This window comes from Ahaetulla prasina, chromosome 1 (assembly GCF_028640845.1).
Source record: "Ahaetulla prasina isolate Xishuangbanna chromosome 1, ASM2864084v1, whole genome shotgun sequence".
NCBI lineage: Eukaryota > Metazoa > Chordata > Lepidosauria > Squamata > Colubridae > Ahaetulla > Ahaetulla prasina.
The window spans coordinates 158,515,274-158,525,999 of record NC_080539.1 but is presented as its reverse complement, the minus strand read 5'-3'; the positions used below and the strand labels follow the sequence as shown (position 1 = coordinate 158,525,999).

At 39.8% G+C, this 10,726-nt stretch overlaps 1 protein-coding gene across 1 annotated transcript in view; it reads right to left on the bottom strand.

Annotated features, from left to right (window-relative positions):
• KCNS3 (potassium voltage-gated channel modifier subfamily S member 3) overlaps positions 1-10,348 on the bottom strand; it is a 36,935-nt gene extending 26,587 nt beyond the window's left edge. The window contains exons 1-2 of the mRNA XM_058179133.1: positions 10,217-10,348; positions 175-336 (exon numbers count right to left, since the gene is read on the bottom strand). The gene's annotated coding sequence lies outside the window, so the exon portion shown is untranslated. The remainder of the gene's footprint in view (positions 1-174; positions 337-10,216) is intronic.
• Positions 10,349-10,726: the final 378 nt, after the last annotated feature.

Below are 10,726 nucleotides of genomic sequence, written 5' to 3'. Positions count from 1 at the left end.
GTTTTTGATATTAAACTAGTTATGTGATCATGTCCGGTTTAATATCTATAAGACAAGCAAAGGCACATTATTTAGGACAGTACTTAATATTGACATTTTAATTCGGTTGGGAAATAACTGATTGTCTTTTTTTTTTCCTCTTCAATTTCTGACAATCCTTATTTTGCTACTTACCAGGAAAGATAAAAAGTCTCTTCTTAAAGCATTTGCCAGTTCTAGAAGCATTTCCTACTATAGCAGATTGTATCTGTAAGCATTCAGGTGCTGCAACCAAACCAGAACTGAGACAATTTTCAAGCTGCCAAATTCTGCACGTCCAAAAACATTCAAAGATACCTGAGGGCAAAAAAAAACCCAAAACAAACAGGTCATGATTATTTTATTACCCACACACTTTTATGAAAAGTGGTGATGAAAACAAAGTTGATAAGAAAAAAGAGATACAAGAAATGTGGTTACAAAAGATTTATGTTAGAGGTTTTCGTGACCTCTGAATTGATCCATGGTTGCCATTAGGGCCATGAACTGTGGAGCTGTTCCCAAAACTCAATTCCCACATAAGGGCAAGCTGAAATTACTTAAAATTATCAGTCACAAGATCCAGTACCAAATCAGACAGGAATGTCACAGCATAGCAGAGAAACCATTATAGCAATAACAAACCAAAATAATGCCTAAATCCAAATTCAACCACAGGTTCTCACATCTACTGTATGTATCTGCAATGCAGATTCTCTGGAAGCTGTGATTTGATGGTTGAGGTTTTGTAGTCAAAATGGAGCAAGTCAGAAGCGTTTGCCTCTACTTCCAGATTTCCTCATGTAATCTGTGGTTTTACTAGCTAACTCATACTTCCAAATGCTCTTTCTCTACATAGCATAATTCTCACCTAAGGCTCAAAAATCCTAATTCCTATCTAAGGACTAGAAAACCCATTAAGTTGCAAAATTTAAAAATATTTTATTCATTTACAGGTAAATTTTGTATGTTGCTGTATTTTAATAAAAATTCCCAACTTGAAACTATGATGTCACTGGACTTTTTTTTTTAAAATAAACAGCTAGGATTATAAAGATTTTTATAGGCACAAAGCACCAAGGAACTGAAAGATACTCTTGTGGTGTTTGTGTGTGTATACACAAACACACACACACATCCCCCAAATATATACATTCCATACATACATATGTTATTGGCTTTTACAGGAGTTAAATTTCCTATAGCCACAACTAGATCTAACTTATTGCACCTTCAAAATAGAACTTAGCAATAGCACTTGGTCTTATATACTGCTTCATATGCTTTACAGACCTCTCTAAACAGTTTACAGAGTCAGCATATTGCCCCCAACAATCTGGGTCTTCATTTTATCTACCTCGGAAGGATGGAAAGATGGGTCACCCTTGAGCCAGTGAGACCCAAACTGCTGGCAGTCATCAGAAGTAGCCTGCAGTACTGCATTCTAACCACTGTGCCACAAATATCAGGATAATCACTGCAATTAAATGTTATTTAGAAAATTTACAATCTGTCCAATCTCTCATTGGCTATGGAAGCCTAACAATTACTAAAACCTAGATGACAATAACATTAAAAGCTTAAAAGAAACTTAAAATAAAGATGGAACATGAAAAGTTCTGGGTAAATATGTTTTAAGTTCCTTTCTAAACTTTAACAATGATGGGAGTTTAATTTCAGTAGCAGCTTGTTCTTAATTTTCTTACTCTGTAATTCTAATTTATTGTGATATAAATGATACGCAAATAAAACACCAATAGCAGTTGATGTTACAACCTAGATCCCTCCACAAAAATACAGACGTCGATAGTCATCATGAATTCTGAGTGTTGGCAGCGGCCACTGAGGTTATTAAATCCAATTTTCTGCTCAATGCAGTCATTCAGATTAAAGTATTTGTGATATATGACTATTAAGGTCTGCTTGGTCATGTTCAGCAAACACTATTTCTGTGAGTAACTGACTTTCCCTTCCAAATGGTGTTACTGTTAGGAAAATGATCATGCCACACAGTGAAATTTGTCTTGTTGTGACTTAAAGGAATATCATGTATGTTTGCCCTCTTGAGTTCCATATAAAAGTAATAAGGGAAGTGGGGGAAATATAATAATAATAATAATAATAATAATAATAATAATAATAATAATAATAATAATAATAATAATAATAATAATAATAATAATAATAATAATTTTGTGTCTGTATGTTGGAGTGATAGAGAGCATTGACTTGTCAAAAACAATATCATCTGAAACAGTAAAGGTAACATAAATGACCCCACAAAAAGGGTGCCAGGCTTTGAACTACCACATCAGCAATGGACAATCCTGAACAGAATTCGCACCTAACATGGCGTCTGCCAGGGCGCTCTGTATAAATGGGACATAGTGTCCTCCCCTCAGTGTGACCGCAGCATGACATGTCAAACTGTAGATCACATCATGACTGGCTGTAAGCTGAAGGCATCTACCAGTCCAATATTTATTTATTGATTTATTTATTTTTAATATAAACGATGCTTTGCTTCAATGGTTAGATGACCTAGGCCTTGGTATTTGAACATAGATCATTTTAACATTTATATTTCGTTGTGTTCTACTCTTCTAGAAGAAATGTTAATATATATTGCTAGTCCGTGTATGATATGCCATATGCTAAATAAATAATCCTATAGAAATGTCATATGCCATTCCCAATGACCCAAAATGTTCTATTTTGATGTTAAAAATAAAACCCTGAAAAGGACACATGGATGTCTCAATGACTACTCAATGCTCGAGATTCAAGTTCCAACTGTGGTCATATGCCAAGGACTACCTATACTATAAAGAGATTAGTGAGCACCCAGAGAGGGCTGCTCCCACAAAAAAAAAATTAACATCACATTGTAGTGACTTTGGTATAGCAAAAAAAGGTTTTAAAAAAGGTTAATTAAGGTTAATAGACTGCTAAGTAGTAAAAGAAAAATATAGTGGGAGTAGCTTGTTTAAGACAGTTCACTGTATTTATATATGGATCATTAGCTTCATTTTGTTCAACCTCCAACAGTAGAACGCTGATTCCACAAAATATGAAACGTGAGAATTTGCAAGACATGAATCAGTCAGTTTAAAAAGGGAACATTAGAATATACCATAAACAAATATTCACTATGATTCTTTGTATGAAGCTCATTCACCCAAAACATATGTATTGCTTCAACTACAGCCTGGCTTTATTTGGGCCAACACAGCTTCAGGCACTCTGATCTAAATAAAGATAAATCCTGACAGTTTATATCACCTGAATAAAACATAGCACATCTAATTAGTAGGTTATAATGCTAGACTCCTCTCCATCCGTTGCCTTGAAGACAGCCACTATGATCAAACGTAGTTCTTTGACTAGTTGGGAGTTCTGCAAGTTACAGATCAGGCATTTCAGAAAAGTGCAAGCTGGGACCATTAAATAATAAAAAAGATTAAGTAACTTTGACTACTTGTCCCAAAATCAGTTTTGTACCTACTTTCATTTTTTCAGGCTGTTTTCAAGGTGGTTTTTGGGCCATTTTCAGGCCGGTTTTCAGTTGTTTTGGGGCTGTTTTGGGGGCCATTTTCAGGATGGTTTTGGGCCATTTTCAGGCGCTCTGGCACCCACAAAGACCAGTGCCAGAAGAGTAGCTGGTGACAGTGCGCGTGCCCAGAGAGAGGTCTCTGTGCCACCTCTTGCACCCGTGCCATAGGTTTGCCATCACTGGACTAGGAGGAGGTGTTAAGAAGGTACCAAACTTAGACCTTGCATTGCAGAATGTGGTACAGGCCTTATCTCCCCCCAGAATCCCTGAAGCCTTATCTGAACATTTCCAAAAAAATTAGTGAGTTTGGAAAGATTCCTGTAACATAGGTGACTAACAATAAAACTTCTACTTTAGACTATTCATGAGAGGTTTCGATTGCTTGCACCTGACACTAATTCTAAGGTAGCCATTTTCAGCAAAAGTACTAAATGGACCATTCAAATTTAAATGGCCTAAATCAGGGGTGTCAAACTTGTTTTCATCGAAGGCCACATCAGGGTTGTGTATGATCTTGGGGGGGGATGGAGGCGTGGCTAGGGGGGCATGGCCAGCTTGACATCACTTGTCAGGGTGCCTGTGGTGGCCCAAGCACTCTGTCAGGCTCCCGAGCTCCATTTTTGACTGCGACAGCCCTCCTGCAGCCCTCTGCCAGTGAAAATGGAGCTTGGGGGCTGCATGCAGAGAGCTGGAGGAGGCCGTTGTGGCAGAAAATGTATCCTGGGAGGGCTGCGCGCAGCCCGAGGGCCTTGATACCCCTGACCTAAATGGTTCATGAAATATTCAGCATTCTTCAAAAGTTCTTGTCTACTTCTTGAAGAACAAGGCCAACAATTCTTAAAACACTAAGTTTTAATAGCTTAGAAGGTTCTAATGACTTGGGAATTAGAATAAAAAGATTACAATATACTTGCTTAACCCATGTGGCACTCTCATTACCTTCTCCAAACCTCTTTTCTCTGCCCTCATCCCCATAATCCTACAAGCTAACCCTAACCCCATCCAACCTCTCTGCCCCTGATTTGCCAAGCAGGTTTTTTTCCTATTGTTTCCACATCAGAATATCTCTACGCCAGGTTTGCCCGTGAGCCAGATGCACGTGTTCTGAATCCATACATAAACCAAGTGTACTTCAACCCATGCTTAATTTCCCAGTTTGGACATGAGCAGTTCTACACACAGAATGTTTTGCAAATATTACCTCCCCCATCTTCTTTGCTCCCATTCTGGACTTCAGGTTGAAGTTAGAATTTTTCCTATTGGCTGTGATCCCAAAGATATGTTATTTGTTTTTTCCTTTCATCTTCTTAACTTTATCAGCATTGCTCTGCTATTTAGATGATGGGTCACCATCTTTGCCTTGCAGAAATTCTGACAGGCCCCATCCTTATTCCACTCAGTCAGCCAAACTCTGAAACTTCCAGAAGGCCAGACTTTGAAATTTCCACAAGTGAGAGCTGACATACAGTTGGAAGAATACCACTCTAATTAGAATTTACAAAGCACAGTCAACAAAAGAACCATAATAAACCCAGTTTTAGAGGAGAAAAACAAAGCAAAAGGAAGATGGTTTGGGAAATTGCCTCACAAGTGTCACGGAGCCATAATGAAACCTTGATTAAACTGACTTCTAGGTTCATCACTGATCTAAATGTATTTTTTCTCCAATTTAGAAAAGTTTTTTATTCTTGCCGTGGTGACGGTTAGAATGTAGTACTGCAGGCTACTTCTGCTGACTGCTGGCTGCCAGCAGTTTGATTCTCACCAGGCTCAAGGTTGACTCAGCCTTCCATCTTTCCGAGGACAGTAAAATGAGGACCCAGATTGTTGGGGCCAATATGCTGACTCTGTAAACCTCTTAGAGAGAGCTGTAAAGCACTGCAAAGCGGTATATAAGTCTAAGTGCTATTGCTATTGCTATTCTTACCTAAGAATAACAGTTTATGCAAACCAGTGAGCAAATTGTGCAAAATGTTTTCTTTTCAAATGTGAGCATCATTGTTTTTTCCTTTCAGAAAGGAAGAAAAAAGCATTTTACATTTACTTCAACCTGTTTTATTGCCCTGCCTTACAAAATCAAAGAAAAGAACGTGGAATGATATTGCTTAAGAATTTCCATCTTGTAGATCATATTTGCAGCAATACAATAAGGAGATCATTTGTACAAGTTCAATCCCACCGGGCTGGAGAAAGCATTCTTGCAGCTGCAGTTTGGCACAGACAGTTTAAATTGCTGGGGGAAAAAAACATATAGCAAAAGCAAATAAACCCATCTAGGATGAAGCCTGAATGGTATCAATCTCTCTACAGATGCTTTGCAGCCAAACAGCAATTGAAATTATATGTAGCTTTGGCAATAGTCATTTCTAGCCTGGCTACTCAGTGATTTGATATTGGATGATGGGTGATATTATACATACAGCTTTCTGACTCAGTGGAACCCATATGTTACAGACTGAAGGAAGAGGGGCAATCCTTGGTAGAGCAAAGGCTTTGTCAGAGAAAAGGTAAAATGTCTAATCCAGCTTTCACTTTGGAGCATTGTGAGGACTTGCAAAGCCATTACTGTATATCATCAGTTACCAAGCTAATCCTCCAGATCGCTGCAGTGAGACTCTCTTTGAGCAAAGTGATTCAGCAAAAGCTGAATTGGAGCCAATAGCTTTCACGTGGTTACACTTCCCAGGTGACATTGATTTGGACATTAAGACTTTTCACTGCTCTGGGAGAGTGTATTAAATAATTAGGATTACCCTGAGGGCCAAATGCCAGTTATTCATTCAGTTTCTCTATCTTCCTCAATTGGACCATGCTGGCTTGTGTTTTGAACTTTAATTGTGGGAATGTTTCCTGATTCAAAGTTGTGTGTCTCAGGGGGTCAAGACAGGGCAAAAACTAATCTACACTGTGTACTTTTTGTCTCTAAAGAACTATTCAAATCAGATGTTCCCATCTTTTTTAAAGGTCACCTTCTATTTATAAGAAAAGTCCTGGTTTTATAGTCCATTACCATTCTTTTATTACTTCCAATTTCAAATTTTTATACATTGAAAAGTACAGTAAGAAATAAAGAGTCAGAAAGGAATTCTTTAAACATCTTATCAGCTCATTCATTCACTCCTCTTTTTCTCTTTTCCCTTTTCTCCTTTCAGTAAAATTTATTCCTGACACCAGATCACTATTGTTGATTTTCTTTTTCTTTACAAAGTTTGTCTATAAGGGGCGTGCATAAGAGCACAAACGTGCCTACTGTTCCTGTCCTATTGTTTTTTCTTATATATATATATGCTTATACTTCCTTATATTTCCTCATATATATGTTTATATACTATATAATCATTTTGTGTGATGCTTGTGTATATTATTGTGACAAAAATAAATAAATAAAAATAAATAAATTAATAAATGAAGCTCCGCATCATTATTACTAAGAAATCTGTGGAGCTGAATGAAGCTTACTCCCCACACAGTATGCATTCAGCAGGACTATATCATTATATTACTTTTCATTTTAGGAAATAATTCCAGCCCAGCATTACACACATTTTCTGGTTATTATTAAATCACTTACACCTTGTGGAGGATGTTCAATGTATGTTGTTTTTTTTTTAAAAAAAATAGTAAATGTATACTTAAAGTTCAGTGTGTGTATCCAAACATGTCCATGAAACAAATCTAAGTACTCAATTAGAAGGAGCTGAGATTATTCTTGGCTTCTCACTGCTTCTACATACAATGAGATTATGCAACTCAGAACTTGGCACTTGTTTTGGGGCCCACTTATCAGCTTCACTCCCTAGACTCTAAAGAGAATACACTTAATTCTGCATACTCTGGAAGAGCCAATTAAACATTTATTTTCTGAAGTGAAGTATAAATTTCTTAATTTCAGTTGCAATGGAAGTGAAAATGTTTTCCTTTGCATAAGGTACATCTACACATTTAAATAACAAGGCTACCCCTTAAACAGGTATAAACAATACATCTACCTTTCGCTCTTTAAATTTGTCTGTTTTGCAATCAGACTTAAGCTATGTGTGATTGGATTCTGAGTCTTAAATTTACATGCAGCAGTCTAGAAGTAAACCTCAAGGTATACAATTGGAATTACTGGATTTCTTTGCAATGAATAAGGACTCTTAAATTTGTTCCAGGGTGAGTGGGTGGGAGAGTAGAATAAAATCCTGGTTCGATATACATAGAAAAATGCATTCTGTAGCCAAATGTAAACAATCCATTTCCGATTTTTTACAAAGGTAGAAAGGAATGTCTCGCTGCAAAGTTTGATTGTTTCTGGATCCTTGGCCCAGAGGTTGGCAGGTTGCATAACTCTGCAGATGAGCTTGCAAAAATTTCTCAGCCTGTCATCACTGGTCAGAAAGCAAGTTCAGCAAGACAGCCAGCAATAGGCCATCTTATGCAGTTACCTGCAAAGTCAATTTTCCACAACAATTTCTGCAATCCACTAAAACTTCAGACACATGTGAAAAACTCACAAATATCTCTGCTGGCCACTTGGGAATTTCTAAAAGACCCAAACTTTGACTTTTAGTCTGGATAGTGAAACCAGTCACAGATGCTGGGCAAAACTATAACTCAACATCTGTAAAGGAAGACAGAGGGGGACATCCAGCTTGTTCTTTCTTATCCAAAAGAAGCCAGAGTGTAGGAATGGGCAAGAACCCAGACTAGGACCACAGTGTGATGAGAACAAATTTTATTCGTCCCTCCTGTGTTGTTTTCCCATAAAATGCCCTTTGATGATGTTCTTGGCTACAATATTGCTTCAGATTCCTAATGAACACATGCACATCACAACTGCTCTTTTTAAGAACTAACAAGGCATAACAATATACTACTACTGTAACAAGGCATATGGGTCTTAGAAATCCCCTCCAGTTCTACCACACTTGCTTTTACCAACAAAGCATATAAGTTGCAGTTTAATTATTTTTTTTAAATGGACATATAAAACATCTACCATAATACCCAATTCCACCACAGAGACACAGGTACAAATCCACAGCAATCATCAACCCAGCTCTCCTCCCCCTTGTTTCTTCTCTTGCTGAAATGAATTGAAATATATTTCTGTACTCTTGTAATTAATGACTTTCCAGTTTTGCTGACAAACTGGACTAAGATTCAGCACAGCGAGGCAGAACAAGAGTCAATGTTTGCAGAAACAGATACTGCAATTTCTCACTGATGGGTCACATTATAGAAATATAAATTGTTCAGCAAGCTCATTCCATAGTCTATAATTAATACATCTGAAATTTCTGCTCTATTTATTCCTTTGTTTGTGGAAATTTGTTCCCATACTTCTCTTTACATAAGACTTTGACCACTGATGTGTTTATTACTGATCAACTCTCCCTTCTGGGAAGAACCATAAAAAACATTAAACCCTTCCAAAACACACTTTTAAAATTCAAGTAAGATGTTCTAAAAAGCAAACCAACTCTTGATCCGAAAAGGATATTCTGCGTCTAGGGTTCTAATACTATTACTGCCAACAGGCTAAGGATCAGCGCATGGTTGCAGTTGTAAACAATGCTTTAAAGGAAATCAATCTAAACTCCTATAAAAAATATATTTGGGAAAAATACAATAGATCTCTGCAGCGTGACTTTCTTCCCTTGAAAAAAATAACAAGCCTTTCAGGAGCTACAACACCGTAGCAGAAGGGAGCACAATACTCTTGCTGGGAATCCTAAACATTTCTCTCCACCAACCAGAGATAGGAACAGTCCAATTCCACAGACGTTTCTGGCTGGAGCAGTTTCAAGTTAGAAGGTAAATATCTTGCAAGGAAGCGACCACCATTGTTCAAAGTAAAAGAAAGCATCTCCCTCCACACACATAAACACACCACACACATACACACACACACTTTCTTCATCCCCATTCTACCGTGCCTGCACGGTACTTTAAATGCCTGGTTTTTAAGAAAAGGTCCGTCTCCAACTGACACTCCTCCCCCTCCGGCGCCGCCTTTTAACCCTCCTTCAAAACACGAATAACTTAGCTCAAATTCAGCCTTGGGAAGCGACGGGTTTAGATAAAAGAGTAGGCTACCCTGCAGCCCGCGCCTCCTCTAGTAAGCCCAGCGCACACTTGCAACGCCAAGGGGCGACGTCCCAACCAAATCCAAGGCCGTCCCAGCGGAGATTTCAGATCCCCGTCCCCAGATGCACCGTCCGGGCAAGGCTCCGATTTGCTAGCTTAGTATAAAAACCGGACGCGACTTTCCTTGCTTCCTCCTTCATCGATAAAGAGATCTCCGATTTGCGACAGGGTATAAAGAAGGACGTCCCAACCGAGGAAAAAGAAATCACACCCAGGCTCCTTTCGCACTCGCCGGTGCCGGGGAAACTTGGAAGCGCCAGAAGCCGCGAAGAAGGGGGGCGCCGAGCTGCAGCAGCAGCGCACGGAGCGAAGTTTCCTTTGCCCCGGGACTATAGAAGAAGGGATGTGGGGAGCAGTGTGGGGGGGGGGATGAAGCGGTGGCCCGAAACTTTGGCGCTATCGGCTCCGGGTTGGTTTGCGGATGCCCAGCAGCGAGAGCTCGGAGGGTTTTGGAGAAGAGCCCGAGCGCGCAACCTCTCCAGGCCGACGTTGGGGACAGAGGGTTGCAAATACCTGCAAGAGCGCCACGGAATCGAGCAGAGCAGAGGGTTCGGTGGGCGCCGCAGCGGAGAGCCTAAACAACACGGGCGTCCCGAAGCTTTGAAAGACGTCCCGGTGCAGCAGTGGGGGGGAGAGAGGAGGAGCGCGAAGCAAGGAAAAGGGCAGGGCTTGAGGAACGCGGGGCCTCCTCCCTCCCGCCGTCTTCGGGTGGCGTTCCCCTCCCCACCCTCCGTCGTCCCTGCGGGGAAGCGCAGGTGAGAACTCCCTTTCCCCGGGCGGTGTTTTTTTTTTTGCAACGCGACGGGGATGGGAGCGCTCCTCCGCCAGCACGGCTAACAAGTTTGCGGACCGGGAATGATGGGAGTTGAAGTCCAACGCGTGTTAAACAGGTTGGTGGGAAAGGCTGCTATATAAAATGGTGCAGGGCGACTTGTTTGTGTTATGTCCTCCACCTCTCTCTCTCTCTCTCTCTTTTTCTCTCTCTCTCACACACACACCCGACTCCAGTATTCAAGGAAATAA